A 14916-nucleotide genomic window follows, 5' to 3' on the forward strand; every position below is an offset into this window, starting at 1 on the left:
AGTCCGTGCATAGGAATCACTTCATGTACCATAGGAATGATTCCACTTACAGACAAATCTGTAATGGGCAAGTGGGAAGTAGTACAGCAGAGAACTTGGGAAGGGTGAGCTTCGTCTTTCCTCCCTTCAGTCATTCACAAGAAAAAACATCTACAGGATGGACTAAGTTACTCGCTTAAGTTTCCTCTCTACAGAAAGAGAGAGCATTCCAAAAGGCAACTGAAAACATTCAAAGAGAGAGTTATCCCTCTATATTGACCCCCAGGAAGCTTTTAATAAACCAGCTTAGGCTGGATAGCTAACATTTAAATGGCCATGCAGAGGTGAGATAAACACTACCTGAAGTACTGAGTAATTTTTCTGTTTGAAACAACTATGGAACAAGGCAAAGAGGAATGTGCAAGTAAAATGTGGCCATAAATTTATCAGAGTTTATACTGCTAGTCTTATATGAAATAAGAAGCAAGTACAAACTGCCCGCTGCTTGATTTTCTTTCTCTGAAATGTAGGGTAGAATCAGTATACCCTGGCTGTTAAAGAGAAAGTAGCCACTTCTCACATCACAATGAGATCTCCATTAAAAAGTGAGGTATTTTTCATGTCCACTCACATATCCTGCAGAAATATGATTTTTTTCTGAGCCATGTCCTTCGACCTTCAGGTGATCAGGTGAAAGGTAGCATGAAAACAGGCAAGCAGGTCAGGTAGCCTGGCACCTTGAATTTTGAAAGTAGATGGAATCACAGTAGAGAGCATTACAACTGCAGATTTATCAGAATGGTTTTTTAAATGATTGCAACTTCCTAAATTATTCCTTGCAAAACAGTGATTCATAATCATGAAGTATGAAGCATTCCTCACGAGCACAAGATGCTGGATTTCCAGTGGATCCAACAATGACAGGAGATCACATATGCCTGAGAGGTGCCTGAGCACATCTTAACATAGTAGAATCTCTTAGATGTTTCTAAGGAAAGTGAATAGCTCTCAGTAAGAGTGGCCAAAGATTTCTGTACAAGGAAGGAAAGAAGGAAAGAAAAAAGAGAAAGGTACAAGAAAGACAAGAAGGAAGAAATAAGAGAGAATAAGAGAAAAAAGTTAGGAAGACATCAAGCACAAACATAAAAATCAAGGGATAGGGTGATTATCTCCAAGACATGTAGCAATTTTCAGCAATTGATGGAGCCAGCAAAGCTATGGCAGCTAACATCAATTGAGATTCTGCTCTCAGAACACAAGGAGATCATGGAGAGAGACCAGAACAAAGCCTAGAAAACAGGCAGGAGGAACATAGAGGCAGAAAAGCAATTAAACCTAAGCAAAGACAAAAATTTAGGGAAAGAGGGGCAAAAATAAAAAGAGAAAGGAAAGTAAGAGAATAAGGCAAGGTAACTCAAGGCAGAATCAGAAAGAACACAACTGAACAACGAACAGATGTGAAGAAAGAATGAATTGCTGGACAGAGACCAGAAACATATCTGAGAATTGGGAAAAGAGGCAGAATGGGGAAGGAAAATAAGCCAAAAATCACAAAACCAATGTTTTTATCTTCTTAGTATTTGTTCGCAATTGTACTGCATGAACCTGGCTTTTTTCTGAACTAGTAGGAAGTCTTACTGAGAAACTGCAGCCGACAGCTAACAAACATCATACCTCTCAGTTCTTCTGTTGTTAATCACGCACCAGTACGTCCTTCAGGGGTCTTTCCCTATTCTTTTAGATATGGTTCGTACAAATTTTCTGTCTGATATGTTAGAGGCCTCTGTTAGTCCCTGAGGGAGGCAGAGTAAACACATATACAGCTATACTTCTGCACTAATATATATTAATAGCAATAACAAAATGTGCGCAGTAGGCTACTCATGCTGCAATGGGATTAGCTCCTCCCTGTACCCAGGCTTAAACCACTGAAGCCCTCTGCCCTCTTTAGCAGGAAAAGATACGTCTCCTGTGGACTCTCAAGCTGCAGCTGTAGAAACATAATTACATACGAAGTAACTTGTTCTTTTTTATTTTAATTCCATCCTTTTGGGGCTGTTTTATTTGTAAAGTCATACTCCTCACACCATTATTTCCTTCCCATTCACATTACAGAAGGATTTCTTTGTTCTCCTCTATAGTTTACCATATGCTGTGAGATTTCTTACCCTGCATGGTTAATAAAATGCGCACGAACACACACACACACACACACACACACACACACACACACACACACACACACAAGGATGGTATAGCGCTTAGCCATCTTTAACTCTTCTCAGGTCCACATTAAGCTGAGCTGATTTTCCTGTCATGCCCAAGAGGGCCTCCTTTGCTTTCAACCAGTATTTTAGACCCTTACTTCAAGGGGGACTCAGCTGCCTTTGAGGTAACAAAAAGACACTTGAACAGACATTACTAGGACTTTTTATAGTCCTCAGCTACAGTTCCTCTGGCTTTAAGTAAAGCCTAACTTTATTTTCTTTGTCATAAGTATTTATATGACAAAAATTGTGAGAATACAAAAAAAAAGTATAGCCTGAAGACCTGTGCAAAACATGCCAGCAAGTTCTGACCTCATAGCTATGACCCAAGGGTTGAGGCAGATGAAGATATCATGTGACAGTGTATTCGCTATCCCCCTACGGCACAATATTTGTCTATTAGCATCTGTCTCTGGACAATTGTGTAACACAAGGCAATGAGGTGTCTGTCTGATCCACATCTCTCTAAGTGTAACTGGAGTCCCTTTGCACACAGCCTTTCTGAGCTTTTACAGGCCAGGCACTATGAGTTTTCATTAGCACTGCATATTACTTCATTCTTTAGTTCAATATACGATTACAACTGTACTTCGAAGGGACAGGCTGAATTAAGTTCATTATTTTCTGTAAAAACGTAATAATCCTTTTATGTTTCCTCCTGTTTTCCCTCCTAGGCATATATCAATATCTTTCTGCTCTTTCAAAAAATTCTTTGAGCCTTTGTGAGAGATTAGGTTTTCTACTCTGGATAGACCTTCTAGATAAAATCAGCTATTTTTTATTACAGAAGCAACTATATAGGAGTCCCTGCTGTGCTAAGCACTATACAACCAGCCCATAAGCAACGTGGCCCCTCTCAAAGAGCTTGCAATATAAGTGCACAAGGGAGTGTGGAAAAGGAGGGACAGAGGTGTGGTGGCAGCCCAAGCCCACACAGCAGGTCTTGCCAACTATGCTCCCAAACCCATGTCCCCAGCCACACCACCTCGCCAATGAAAGGAGGCCGTCACAACAACAGCAGTGGTCACCTTGAAAAGTCACTCAGATCCCACACACGATCTGACAAAAATCTCCCTTTTATTCTGCACTTTATAGGAGCTATGGGTTTCTCCTGGGGCTTAACTGTTTCTGAGCCGATTTGTCGGCTAGGATAATACATCTGAAGTTACTGAGGTTCACTTGGTCAGGACTCCTTGCATCAGACAGCCTGGTTTCAAGATGGGACTGGGAGGAACTGGGAGGATTCAGGGGAACCCTCATGTGCATGTGCACGTGCGAGTGGTGCTAGCTACAACCATTGGTGACAAGCTAGCAGCACGTTCACGATGCTGCCGGACCGTATTTGTTCACTCACTGATAGAAAAAGAACAAAATGTGACGGTGATACAGTCGGTGATGCAATGGCAAGGGCCTTGGGAGAAACAGCATTCATGGGAAGCATTCATGGTATAAACACTGAATTAGGTTTCAGTCCCTGAACAGTGGCCTGGCCAGTGTATAAATGTAGCATTCACAGCACATGAGGCTCTGAAGCAACACAAATCATTTCCAAATCAGACAAATTCATATAGAGCAAGACTGTGATACCCTTCCCTCATAGAGACTTATACCATTTTTGTTCACAAGCAGTTCTATCACTCAGTAAATATGGGACAACTCCTGGTGCAAGGTGCAAATTGCTTGAAGAAAGGTATCATCACAAAAGCTGCAAAATCTGTGTAGCCCAATGAGTAAAACTCTAACCCCCGACAAAAAAAAAAAAGGATAGCTCTAATACACATCTCTGATCAGTATTAGTTGCTATATTTTTTTCTGAAGCTAAAATAATCTGGATGAAAATAATACAATAATCAAGCTGGAATAGAAGATGTGAATTGTATACAGTGTCTTCAATGAAAGACAAGTGAAATTTAGAATGACAGGTCTAGTGTTTTCTCCCCTATACAGTTCATGAACCCACGCATAGACATTAGAAATTGAAGAAGATGAAGATCAGGTTGGACTATATTATATTTTGCTTTATTTGGCCACTAATTGTCTAACTCTTCTTATAACATCGCTGTTTTGAAGAATATCACAGTTTTTTCAGTTATATATGGCTTAACTTTGTTTTGGTTTTTTTTAATATAATTTTAAAGAACCACTTTAAAAATATAAAAAAAACACAATCTGAACTTTAAGCATATGAGTAACTTCACTGGAAATTGCCACTCGCTTAGAGTTAGCCATATGTGTACATATCCTGCTGAACTAGGATTTAGAAAGGTTATTTGCAGTCTATAAGTAAAAATAAAGCAGTTATTTCCTATGTGTGATGAGCATTAATTAGAAAAAAAATGAATCAATTGATTCAATAAAAAAACATATGTTTAAACCTTGTCATCCCCACCAAAAAAAAAGTCTTTTAAAATAGTTTTACATAGTGAAAAATATATATATTTTTTTTATCTGAAACATCCCTGTAAAATATTTTCAAGCGGAGGCTGAGCCAGTCTGGCTTTTACTCAAAACAATTGAGACATTTTGCAAAGAAGGGACAAACTTCAAGTTTATGATTTTGCAAATTTCTTGGACTACTCTCTTTCTTTCTTTGTGGAAGAAGTTCAAGACATCTCTTAAATTTACAAAACCTGTAAATGTCCCCCTGTTTTATAAAGTATTGTTCCATTTTCTCAAAATGAATGCAGCCATCAATTTACAGCTCAGAAAAATTATGCTAGGAACTAGGGATAGGAGAAAAAATCTTGTAAAAAGTGTGCTTAGTACATAAACTATAAAACACTTATGTATATATTGAGCCCAATTCTAAACTGGTAAATCACCTTAGCTGCAATTGCTCTGCTGCAGGTAATAGATTCATTTTTTTCATAAGGTTTTTATCCTAGTTTTCTAAGGAAACAAGGCTTATGCAGTCATACAAACTACCCTCTCTCTCTGATAACTTGACATTGGCCAATCTGCAAAACTTGACAGAAGTTTCAAAGATATTAAATTTACCCACATTTCATGAAAATGAGCAGACTGGTGAAGGATACACATTACATTAATGCAACTGCAGGGTATTATTAGACCCCAGAGAATCCACATGAAAGAGGTGCCTCAGAAAACAATTCTGTGTTTATAAAGTAGGTGAACTAACCACCCATTTCTGTCCCTCCACAATTCCCTTTTTTCATAGAGGAGAATCACTCCCCAATCTCCTTGTATGTACCTGTCTTTGGAAAGTACATTACCACACTCCACCACCAACACATACAAGCATCCCAGTGCTGTGTCTCAGTGCTTCTCTTAGAGAAGGGAGGGAAATAAATTATTTTCATTAGACCACGGGAGCTGAGTGACTGCTAGGACGGCACAAGCTGTGCTCCTCACCAGGCCCACCGACCCCCTGCTTCACAGCTCCATGCTGCTCCTTCCCCTGGGTTTACCAAGGCCCCCAGGGCAGGACAGTGTGGTTGACCCAGCGTGGGTCAGTGCATGGAGCCCACAGAGCTCAAATCCTGGAAAGACAGTAATTCACACCTGGCCTGCTGAAGGCATTGCTTACCATCATGATGGGAAACATCTCAAGTGGCATTTAAGGGTACTTCCTCAGCAGGAGCTTGCAAATGTGACAAGCTCTTAACAGGTAAACTAATGTAAGAGTTTGTGAGCTTCTGAGCATGGGAGAGGGGTGTGTGTCTTCTTTAGTCAGGTTGTTAAGCACAACCAACAGATTCAAAGGTCACCAACCCTCAATATTGGTTAATATTGTCTATGGGCATCCCTGGTGTCCTTTGACTGGTTACTCCAGTAGCCACTTGGAGTTTATAGTACTGCTCTTATTTATTAACTCTTTGGGGCAGGGGCTTCCTGTTATGTTTGGAAGGGTGTGTGTGTTTATATATTGAGATGTTGGTCACTTACTGGGCTAGTGGATGCTCACCAGATAATAATAACAATGACAACAATAGTATCTCTTGCTCTTTTCCCTTTGAAAACAAAACACCCTAATCACAAGAAAGAGGGAGTTATAAGAGAAAGGTACAAGAGACCATAGGAGAGAGGTCACAGGAGAAGGAGATGAGGTTTGGTGTAGTAAAGCAGATGAGGGCAGGTATTTGCTTCAGTCAGAAGGTCATCAGGAGTCAGTACTCACAGGACAGTGGCCAGTTTTTCTAGAGGCTTCAGAAGAATTTCTTGTCACCCTGCTCAGTCCAGGAGGAAAAAAAAAACATAAAAAAGGCAGGTCATTCCTCTGCAAGTTATCATTGGTTGTGAGATGCTGCTACAGAAATGCATGGATAATTGCTGTAGGCTGGACACCCTTCAGATCTGGAATCCAGACACAAGTAACAGGAAAGAAATTCATTGCTAAAATCAAAGGACCTTTACAAAAGTACATCTCCCATCCACTCCTGGTCTCACTGAAGAGAAAGAAGGGAATGAACTGGAAAAACTCCTTTTTACTCTGTTGGCTTGTGCTCTGTCACAAATGCATGCAGTGCTAAAGAATCAACAGAATAAGGCGCACAAAAACCTTGAAAAGATACAGTGGGTAGATGATACTAAAATAAGCTGAAGAAAATGCCTATAGACACAGCTCATCTTTTATTTGAATCCTGTCAGGGAAAATTTAACCTTCACTCTTCTTTCACTGATGCAAGCTTGAAAAACCTATCCATGCACATTACCAAACCTATCCAGCCATGCACATTACCACAAGTCTAACTGTAAGGGTTAGCATGTCTGAATGCTTAAAGTACGCATGTACGTAAGTGCTCCTCTAACCCGTGTAAGAGTATAAGAGAGTATCAGATTCAAAAAGCTTCAAAGCAGGCCAGTGCTGATTGCCTAGAAAATAAGACTGGCTACTAATCCAGAATGGAATTCAGTTTTTAGCAAAATGTTACCAAATGATTGAAATTTGGGTTAACAGAACTGCTGTGACCTAAATATAGAATATATCCCTGGACCAAACAAAGGTACAGCCCTTCATTTCTGTAAAGAGCTCATTTCTCTGAGGAGAGGGTTGGCTTTCATAAGGCTGCTTGTGTAAAATAAGACTGCTCAGGTGTAAGAGTGGGATGCAGACTCAGGCCTGCAGATCTCAATAGTCAGACAAGCAGAGCTCTGCCATCCCATTGATACAGGAGGGAGGATAATTCATGTGAGTAAAGCTCACAGGCTTAACTTCTAGGGCTCTTTGCTTTGCGCTGTCATGAACTGATGATGCTTAGCAGAAGTTTAATAAAATGAAGTTAACAGAGATTTTTTTTTAAGTGATGTTGCAATTTCCCCCTCAGTCAAATTTAACAGACTAAGAAATATTTCTTAGTGAGACAGTATAATTTCTTGCAAGAATTTTGTTACAGATTAAAAGTCAAGCCAATAGCCATACACAAGGCAGTTGATGAACTAGTAAAGTAACAAAATTTGCAGAAAATATGCTTTTTCCCTTTGTTAAAGGACAACAAATTTGAGTGCCAACAAATAAAATTGGAATTTAATGTACATTTAATTGTGCATATATGCAGCATTTTGTAGGAATTTCATCAAGGTACAAAAACAGACTGGAGAAAAGACCAAAAGGAATGTAAGAGTCCCATATTTTCCAGGCCTTAGTACCTGTTTTAATAGGCTTATAACTGGTACACTTATTTAACAAAAATAATCCTGCCAGGTTCCCATCACTTTCATCTCAATTTTTAACCATTGTGATATTCCTCCTGGCTATTACATGACATGCCAATAAAAAAAGCAAGAATACAATAGTTTTCTTTGTGCTCCTCTCTCTTAATCTGCAAAACAGATGCAGTGAGTGCACTAGCCACTCCAGATTGCTTTCAGCAAAAAACATAACTTTGGCAGGTTAGTACTAGTTAAGGGGCATATGGTTTGCTATTCTCTGTGGAAAGATAGCCATAAGTCAGCCAGCAGATTCAGATTCTTATAATTAACAACAGACAAACATTTGGCTAAAAATTCATGAGGGTTTTTTTTGTTTGTTTGTTTGTTTGTTTTGTTTTGTTTTTGCATGGCTTTCTAACCATTTATCCTTCTCTTTTTTTAACAAAAAGAAGAAAACCCACACAACTATGTGATTGATGGAGTAAATTATGTTGCAATTATCATAACGATGTCCTTGTTATTGATTCAGAAAAATGTTTGTTTTCTACTACCACTCCCCTCTGATTTGACATGAATTTAAAGATGAAATGAAATAAATCTAGATTATTATAAATCATAATTTGGGGACAGTCTTTTCTGAGCGAAGCCAAGCTGGCTTGTACTTTGCAAACCAATCAGCAAGAGAGAATAAAATGCTCGACTAGCTTGATATGAATAAGCTGACTTTAGAGGATAGAGCCTCTACTGAATTTGTATGTACTTTCCATTGCCTTTCATGGGAATTATGTACGTGCCTCAAGAACAGAATCTGCCCTTTGCATTAAGCCTATTAGAGAAATTATGAAGTTTTAAAACTTCACACTGAGAGGGACAAAGCACATCTCTAGCAAGAAAAATATGCCACTTCCTGACCGAGATGTTTGTGGCATCTAGGGCTCTGCTTCAGAAAAGCACTTAAGCATGTGGTTGTCTTTAAGCCTAAGTCCAAACAGAGATTCAGCAAAGCCCTTGAGTACACACTCAGCTTTACCCACTTGCCCACATGCCTGGCTGAGTCAGGTCACAGCGTCTCCAGAAGGCACAGGAACTTGCTTTTTCTCACTTGTATTGCTGCAGTTTCTCTCCAATTAGCAAATGCCAGCCTTCAGCAGAGGAGGGATTTCATCCCAGGGGAACCTGCCTCTTTATGTGCCAGCACCGGCTTCCAAACTTTCATGGAGCCATATGATTTCTTTTGCCGAGATCCTGTCGAAGCTTCAAAGGCCAGTTAGTACCTAGGAAGCTGGGGTAGGTGCCGAGGTCCACAACAGGGACCTGCCAACCCAAGCCTGCAGACTTCTGCCCAAGTTTCACAAATTGCTCTTAGGTCTGCTGCACTGCAAAGACACCCAGCTGGGCATTAAGCACTGAAGGCCTCCCAGTGCGGTAGGTGAAAGTGAATGTTGCACCACCGGGAAAAAAGACTTACTTGTTGCTATTCAAGAGAGCCAGCAGGACCTACGTCTTTTTTGTGGGAGAGGGTGGACCAGCTCTCAGGCTGTGGGTGCAAGGACTGGTCAATCAGGCTGGCAGGGAAAGGAGAACCCACATCTCCAAGCCAGCTGTTCCTGCTGCTGTCAAGGGGATGAGATCTGACACTGCCAGAGCAGTGGGAGCCCCTCTTTCTCCCTCCTTCCCCCTCCTGTCCTCCAGCAGAAATCATTGCTCAACATAACCCAGCTCTTACCTCACCTCCCCAGGCTGTGGCACAGGCAGAGGCAGCAGAGCAATAGCCATTTTGCTGCTTCTCTACCAATCTGGCACCCAAGGTGGCTGCTTGCTTGCCTGAATAAGTGAACACCCCAAGAAGCTCTGTGCCAGCACCACTGCAGTCTTCCAGGGCCCAGGCAAGCTCCCCCAGAGCCTGCAGACACCCCGCTGCAGCCACCTGCAGCAGCCCCTCACTGCAGACCTCTACTGTGAGCCATCCTCCAGCATCATGCCAGGGCCCACAAGAGGCATAAGAGAATCTCTCTCCAGAAGAATATCAAGCAGAGAATGGTGATTTGGGGTCCTCAAAGAATCCATGCAACTTTGCAAGAGACCCAGTCTTCTCTTCTTCTACCCATTGAACATCATGGGCAGCTATGACCCTTTAGGAGAAGTCACTGCCAGTCCCACAAGGCTAGCACCAAAATAAATTTCCATTGCACACCAGCAGTAATATGCAGTTAAGTTTCTCCTTTTTTTGCAAGACATATGCATCCTATGAACATATATAGAGACTAGTAAAACAAGAACTGACTGCAGCTGAGGTCTCAGAGCCCTGCCACTGTGCTAATAATAATTAATAATACTAATCAGCTTCTTTCACAGGCTTTCCTACTCAGAACATTTTAATGATTAATAAAGACTTGGTGTGGTACAGTACTTAAAAGTACAGTAGAAAACTGGGAACATGGAAGAACCTAAGAACAGTCCATACCAGCTCAGAGCACACCTCCATCTAGTCCAATGCCCTGTCTCTGGCAGGGGCCAAGAGCATATTTCTAGGGAGAACTATAAGAACACGACAAGCATATATCATAACTTCTTGATATGCTCTTCCGGTGTCCAGCAATCTACACCTCCTGAGCTGAAGATAAAAGGGTTTTTTTGTTGTTGTTAATTTATTTAATGGCCTTCAGTGGCTTATTATTTCACTGATTTGTCTTATCACTTTCTGAGGCCCATCAAGGCTAGGAAAGTCTTGCTGTCCAATATCACCCACATGGGCTGTTCTTGGACACTGTTTCTTCTAACTTCAGCCTTGCACTGTAAGCAGTAGGCTAGCTGCTTTCTCTTGCTGTGACTCCTTAGAGACCTGTGTGTCCCATGATACAGAATAAACTGGCTAGAACAGGCTCCTTTGCTCAAAGGTGAGTTCTTATTGAGGAACAGCCAGAATAGCATTTTGATGCCATTTTGCCATATTGCCCCAACTCAACAAGCAAAGTGAATTTCGCTCATGTGATGCTCAATACCTGGAAAAGTTTTCAGGGGTCTAATCAGCCTGTTCTTGGTTCCAGGACTGAGCAGCTCAAAAAATGGAACAAATCTGCCTTCCTTCCCCCTTCTCTATACCCTGCTCTTCTAACAGCTTTGGTGGGCAAAGGGAGTCTTCCCAATATGTGAGGGAGGAGCATGTTCACAGCCAGAAGCATTAGCCCGGAAAAAAACAGGCCGACTAGCATATTGCTGTGACTTCCATTACAGTTTCACAGGACCTTGACAACAAAAGGCAGAATGATCCTGGCAAGATGAATGTTAATAGGTTTCATTTTGAATTGGTGGAGGGGCCACTCGTGGTCCCAGCTTCTTTCCAAACAGATCCTGTTTCCTGAGAATATAGTCATTTCTTCCATATGTTCATTCAGGAGTTGAGATAGATAGGCAAATTTCAGCCCATGGGGTTTGTTGGGCCTGTTTGCTTTGACTGCTCAGTGTTTGCTGTACATGTTGAGTGGCCAGTCACCAAAGTCATATGTCACTGTGTCAGTGCTGTTTTCTGCATGAAAACAAATACATAAATGCTTTATCACAGCCTCCAACAGGCTCCTGTTACAAAAGCCAGGACTTAGCAAGCTCCAAGGATGGAGCTGGACCCATGGCAACACTCTTTCTTTCCTGAAAAAATCAGGCCTTGCTAGCACTGAGCTGCCAGATCCTCCCTCTTCCTCCTTTCTGACCGCCTCTTCCTCCTACTGTGGCACCAGCCTCACATGCCAGGAAGGGTGTTACAAACCTCCCCAAGAAAAGATTCATTAAGTCACTAAAATAGCACAAACCCTAGCACTTTGTTGTGTGTCCTTTGCAAACATTATTCACATTCTCAATCGTTCATTAATTGAGAGAAAAGCCAAATCAAGATATTGCTGGGGTCTTTTTCAGTTTGTCTGGTTCCAAAAACCTAATAATAAAATACTAGTTATGTTAGAAATGGTTCACACAAAAACTGGATTTTGAAGGGGAGAGAGGCACAGTCAGTACAGAGCGGAAAAGGCTGGCCTTGTGATTTGTTAGCTCTGGAAGGAAAAGACAACAGCTAGCACAGTGGAGTCCTGGTCCCAGCCTAGGGCTCCATGCAGGCCTGTAATACTCCTAATAAATAATCATTAACATATTGCTGAACTTAAATTCAGGTCCCAGGAGCTCTCCCTCCACAGCAGTCTTACAGTGCCCATAACAACCTGGCTAACTCAGCTGTCCCTGTCTTTTCCCCAGTCCTGTTTCCCTCTGCTCTGTAATAAACCTCTCAGCCCTACCTCCTAAATCCTGCTCCTCTCCAGGGCTTTCCTGCATCTGTTCCTTTCTCAGGTGCTCCCCTCTGCTCCTTCAGTCCATCCTCAGAGCGATGGCAGCCACCCTCAGCTGCTTTCATGAACTTGGGAATATCCCCATGGGAACAGCCCCGTGTTCCCCCATGGGATAACAAGCAAAGTGCACTGCAGAGCCTATAGCTATAAAGCACCTCTGAGGTGCCTGGCTGGGCACCTAGCGCAACTGCTCACCATTCCTAGACTTGAGATCATTCAGGAATTTTCTCCTCAGAAAGCAGTAGTCTTTGGGTTTTCCTCCATTCCTCCGTACCAGGAGAGGCTATCCCTGCCTCAGGATGATCTGGGTATTTTTACCATACAAAACCCCTACTATTGCAGGAATCAATAAAGTTGACGGCACACTTGATCAAACCGGATGCTGTTCTGTGAGTCACTGTAGCTCCGATAGCTTTTGGTGCAGGTTTCTTAAAGGTAGTCATTTTCAAATTGTGGTTCACAGGCCCTGTTGAGACATCTGCCTGTGAACAGAAGCACGCCTCCCTACCTTTAAGGGGGTCTGTGAAAGAACACTGCGCTCCATGTGTGACATTTATGAACAAGCAAGTCAGCACCTCCACTGAGAAGTTTTAGGGATTACAGACCGGAACAGCTGGAAAATTGCAGTAAAGGAGGTTAGAAGTGCCCGTGGTTGCTGTACGACGGGAGTGCTTTTGAAACAATGTGTTGCATGGTTGTCTGATGCATCTACAAAGGCTTTCTATTTCTTCCAAGCTTCTAAATCCCACCAGGTATCTGCAAACTAACCCCCCCCAACCCTGCCCCAAGCTGAGCATTTATATAAAACCAAATAAGACCTGAAGAGTATTTCAAATAAATTAGAGGGAATTATCAACTAACACTGACTGGGCTATAAACTGAAGATTTATTGTTATCCTGAATGATGGATGGTAGAAAATGGTAGAAAGCAATGGACTGAGGACACGTAGAACTAACTTGTCTTTTCTCAAGCTGCTTAGAAAAGTTGCTGCTTGGGGAAAAAATGCCCTTTTTTGGTTGCACCTTTTCTTTTTGGAAACCATAATTTTAGGCAGAAAGCACTGGTACTGTCTGCGACATAGCTAGGCCCACACTGCACACGTATGAGCTTCGTGCCTGCAGAACTGGCTGCAGTGGCACTGCGCTCTGCACCTTTCATCAGAGAATCCTGACTCCTCTACAAACACTGCTGGAGACGAATGGTGGAGCATTTGCCAACGGCAAAATGAGAACAAAAAGCCCTTCTCTGTCCAGCCACTCCCTGCCTGCCTCCCTAACTGCACAAAAACAGTAATTCTGTGTGTGAATAAAACATGCTTGTTTATGTACTTTTGGAGAGTGGAACTGCAGAATTCAGCTAAAATACACCCCTGGTCTGTGAGAACTAAAGCACAAGCGCTCTAATTTCCCCCCCTCCCAGTCATCTCTTTCGACAGATTTCCCCTTTTGAGCCATCCATTCATTTCCCTGAGGCTACACTGCTGCTTAAAAGTAATGACATGATCAAAGTATAGTAGAGTAAACCTATTTTGAAGAAACAGAGAACAAAACTAGAACAACCATGTCAAAGCCTAGCAACTCCAACACCATGAATTTCTTTCCCTGACCTGCCTCTGTCCATTATATTTTGACTTACAGTGAGGCTTGCCAGGGCATTGCTACACTTCATGAGGCCATGTCTAATTTTTAGATGCTGGGTTGCCATGGGGAGTTCACAGCATCCAAGATACCGGGGCCTAAGTTCCCACAACAAGGCATGAGGAGAACAGCATGCCACAAAGTGCAGTTTGCTGAGCCAGCCAGGGGAAATGCCAAAAACATGGGTATGTCTCAATCTTGTCCCTCTCCAGGACTGAAATGCCATCAGCAGTTCTCAGAAGAATCATCTCCCCCTCGAAGCTAACTAAAGGCTTCTCAGCAGCGTAGGCAAAATTGAATTTTGGAGCACAAGGAGAAACAGAGCAGAGCGAGGTAGAGACCCAGGGGAGAGAGAGACTGGGAATACAGGGTTTGCTGGTCCTGCGGGCTTCCAAGGAAGAAGACAAAGAGCAGTGACTTTTGCTGGCAGGGTCACCTTGGTCCCAGAGCCCCAACTCCTCCACGGGCAGCAGCAGCAGCACCCTGCCAAGACTTTCCAAGGCTTTGACAGAGAAGACAGCAGGGTGGGTTTGCCCTCTCCTTTCTCCCACGTAGGCTGCTGCCACAGATACCTGTACAATTTGCCTTCATCTGCTCCTCCATTTGAGGATACAATAAGACCCTCACTGGCACCCAGGCTCCTCTTTTCCAACAAAGTGCCTTGCCAGCTGGGCTGAGGAGGTGCAGGCAGGGCCTGCCTGCACAGTGGGGCACAGCTGGCCACATGTTGGCTCTGCCCAAGCCACAGGAGTGCAAGCCAGCACCCATGCCAACCCCATGAAGCCGCCAAGTATGGGACTGCCCCTACCTGGCCCATCCAACAGCAGCCCTGCTGTCTGCCAGCGCAGCCGTGACCCGGCACGTAGAAATGCCTCACAGAGCTGGCTCAGGTCCCACCAGCTCAGTGCCAGCATAGAGCTGGCACGCCACAGACTTCACCTGCTTACACAGGCATGTACACCCATACAGTCCTCCGCTTCTGCCTGTCTCCGATAATTTTGATGATGCCCTGCCCCAGACACAGCCCCAAAGGGGAAAGAATAGAAGGACCCTGCAGAGAAAGAGTTTCCCCAGGGAACCTGCAATAC

This window comes from Apteryx mantelli, chromosome 1, assembly GCF_036417845.1.
Source record: "Apteryx mantelli isolate bAptMan1 chromosome 1, bAptMan1.hap1, whole genome shotgun sequence".
Classification (NCBI taxonomy): Eukaryota; Metazoa; Chordata; class Aves; order Apterygiformes; family Apterygidae; genus Apteryx; species Apteryx mantelli.